Source organism: Marmota marmota, unplaced genomic scaffold, assembly GCF_001458135.2.
Source record: "Marmota marmota marmota unplaced genomic scaffold, marMar, whole genome shotgun sequence".
Taxonomy (NCBI): domain Eukaryota; kingdom Metazoa; phylum Chordata; class Mammalia; order Rodentia; family Sciuridae; genus Marmota; species Marmota marmota.
The window spans coordinates 756,035-759,809 of NW_026000081.1; the positions used below are offsets into that span (position 1 = coordinate 756,035).

The window sequence follows — 3,775 nt, forward strand, 5'->3', positions numbered from 1 at the left end:
GGTACACTCATACATTGCTGGTGGGACTGCAAATTGGTGCAACTGCTATGGAAAGCAGTATGGAGATTTCTCAGAAAACTTGGAATGGAACCACCATTTGACCCAGCTATCCTTGACTCCTTGGTTTATACCCAAAAGAATTAAAATCAGCATGCTATAGAGACGCAGCCACATCAATGTTTATAGTAGCTCAATTCACAATAGCTAGACTATGGAACCAGCCTAGGTGTCCCTCAATAGATGAATGGATAAAGAAAATGTGATATATATNTATTTTGCTGCAGCCGGACTGCGGCCCTTTCTATATAAAACAACATTTAATTTTGTTAGGGTAGTGGCACAAATAGCCACAAGAGACACATCTTTGAGATCAAGCAAAAGTTTATTGACAGAGAATTTCTGCCAGGCTGCCCTCCTACAAGGCGCAGCAGCCTGCTGGAAAAAAAAAATCTTAACTATATAGTCAAATACAATACAATAGTTAAAAAAAATAACTCATCTGGTCCTGTGATTGTTATTTGATGTCTTTGCTGTGGTTTTGGTAGTTAGGGACTCTTCCAGGGAGGGAAGGTCATGCCTGGGTTGGCAGGTACTGATTTTCAAAATGGAGTTACTTAGGCCTAAGGACCTAACAAATTTAAAAAAGAAATGGGCAATCAAAAATAAATAAAATAAATTAAAAAATCAAATAAGACAAAACAAATATCCCAATTAAAAGACTGTCTTAACTATAATATTCTTTATGAAGCTTAAAGTAGTGATTTCGAAAAGAACACTATGAAGAGGACCCGGACGGCAAAGAAGGCTGCAGTCCTACTAGGATCTGGATTTTCAATGGATACTGAGGGGTTTGGTGAGCTTCTTCAACAAGCTGAACAGCTTGCTGCTGAGACTGAGGGCATCCCAGAGCTTCCCCATGGGGAAGGGAACTTACAGGAGATCCAGCAAGCAGACGAGTGCCTGCGTTCCCATACCCTCACACCCACGTCCCAGGAGACAGCAGATGTCAAGGTGGCTTCCTGAAGAATGAGGAGGACAATGCGCTGCTGTCTGCCATTGAAGAGTCCTGAAAGCGGACCTTTGGTATGGCTGAGGAGTACCATCGGGAGTCAATGTTGGTCCAGTGGGAGCAAGTGAAACAGCGGATTCTGCACAGGCTGCTGGCGTCGGGAGAGGATGCCCTTGACTTCACCCAGAAGAGTGAGCCCAGTTACATCAATGATGTGGGGCCCCCTGGTCGGAGCTCTCTGGATAGCCCTGAGATGGCCTATGCCCGGCAGATTTATATCTATAATGAGAAGATTGTCAGTGGCCATCTGCAGCCTAACCTTGTGGTCCTCTGTGCTTCCCGTCGCAGAGCTGGATGATAAGAGCATTTCTGACATGACAGATGTGTTGTTGGCACCAGCGACTGACTCCCTGAAGAGCCGGAGCAGCGTGGAAGTGCGCACAGAGTTCCTCAGGCAGGCGCTGGGGTACCTCGAGCAGAGTTATAAGAATTACACCCTTGTGACTGTGTTTGGAGATTTGCATCAGGCCCAGCTGGGTGGTGTGCCTGGGACTTATCATTGGTGCGAAGTTTTCTGAACATTAAACTTTCAGCTCCCTTACCTGGACTTCAGGGTGGAGAGGTGGAGGGCCACCCTGTCTGGGCTTTGATCTACTACTGCACGTGCTGCTTGCGGCTTCTCAGGTGGTGAACCGAGCCCAGCACCAGCTGGGAGAGTTCAAGACCTGGTTCCAGGAGTCCATGAACAGCAAGGACAGAAGACTGTCCCCAGCTACGGAAAACAAGCTCCGGCTTCATCACCGCAGAGCCCTCGGGAACAGCACAGACCCCCACAAGCGGGCAGATGCGATGTCACTGACGTAGTGAAGTGGCAGACAAAACCCAGGACTACCTGTGGCTGAAGTTGAACCAAGTGTGTTTTGATGACGATGGCACCAGCTCCCCACAAGACAGGCTCACTCGCTCACATTTCCAGAAACAGCTGCTGGAAGACGATGGCGAGCCCCACTTCACGGTGAACCAGCAGCCCTTCCGCTACCTCCAAGTGCTGTTCCTGACAGAAGCAGATCCAAGCCGCCATTGCTTTTCTCTTCCGCATGGAGGGACTGCTCTGTCATGCCGTCCATGTGACCCTGGTGCTGTTCAAGCTGAAGCTGCTTTTAAAATCCTCAGGACCCAGTGCTCAGCTCCTCAGCCACGAGCCTGCTGATCCTCCTTGCACGCGTTCCTCCGATCAGTGTCCCTCAGTCCAATAAGGAGCGGCTGAAGAACTTGGCGCTCTCCATCGCTGAGCGGGACAAGACTCAGGGAATAAGTGCAAATAAATTTGTGGACCCCACCTTCTACCGTTTGTTGGACTTGATCACCTTTTTTTTGATGAGTATCACAACGGTCACATTGACAGAGCCTTTGATCTAATTGATCGCTTGAAGCTGGTGCCCCTAAATCAGGAAAGTGTGGAAGAGAGAGAGTAGCTGCCTTCAGAAATTTCAGTGATGAAATCAGGCACAACCTCTCAGAAGTTCTTCTTGCCACCATGAACATCTTGTTCACACAGATTAAGAGGCTTAAGGGGACCAGTCCATCCATCCAGGCCCCAGCGAGTCATCGAGAACCCTAACTCTCAACTCGGAAGTCAAGCCCGAGCCCTGATTACCTTTGCTGGAATGATACCCTACCGGACGTCTGGGGACACCAATGCGAGGCTGGTGCAGATGGAGGTCCTCATGAATTAAGGGCACGCCTTGGGGCTCCTGGGATTGGACACTGCTGGTATATTAGGCGCGTGGGTCCAGTGGGCTGGGGTTTCTGGTTTTGTTTCTGTTGTGTTGTGTTGTTTTGTTTTTTGTTTATCATGTATTTTTGTCAACACCAATAAATTTCTTTGATTTGTAAAAAAAAAAAAAGAATTCTATGAAGAAACAAGGCCATTTATTTTAAAATCACACATTAAAATTTCACAATTTCAACAAAATAGAAGACATAGGAAAGGAGTAAAAGTACAAAGCATGCTTCATGACTTGTGAGGTTAGGAATAGGGGATGTTTTAGACACTGATTAACTAGAACAAAATATATTTTTTAAAAACTTATTCCAAATATTTAGAGGAAGCAGTAATATTTAAAAGTAACCACAAAATTAGTGACTAAAAAATAACACAGGTTTATCATATTGCAGTGTCTGTGGATCAAGAATCCAGGCATGGTGCAGCTGGGTCCTCTGCACCACCTTGCAGGCAAGGTGGTGGCCAGGGCTGGGCTCTCATTTGAAAGCTTGAGTGAGGAAGTGTCTGCTTTCCAGTCTCCTCTGGTTGTTGGTGGGATCTGGTTTCTGACAGCCTTGTGGAGTGAGGGCCTCAGTTTCTAGCTGGCTGTCAGCTAAAGCCACCCTGGTCCCAGCAGGGTCCACCCAGATCCCTCTCCAGGGTGGTTACTTCCTTGGTGAAAACTTGTAAGCTGAGGAGGAACCAAGGGTGCTGGCAAGATGGAAGTTACAATCCTATGTGATATAACCACAGAAGTGACTTCATCTTTGCTGGATTCTATTAATGGTTAGAAAGACATGACAGGTCAACCCCCCTCAGGGGGAGGGGAACCCAAGGGTGTGTATACCAAGAAGCAGGGATCCTTCAGGGCTTACTCACAGCCACATACATTTACAAGAGGGTTTGTCAGAAAAAGGAGACTTGGTCATATACCTGATCTATGCAAAGGCTTGCCTGCTCTCCCCACAGTTGAGAAAGTAAATGTCTTGCTCATCTGTATC

At 47.1% G+C, this 3,775-nt stretch overlaps 1 pseudogene; it reads left to right on the forward strand.

Annotated features, from left to right (window-relative positions):
- The first annotated feature begins 640 nt into the window (after positions 1–640).
- On the forward strand, positions 641–3,349 carry LOC107158553 (annotated as a pseudogene).
- The last annotated feature ends 426 nt before the right edge of the window (positions 3,350–3,775 follow it).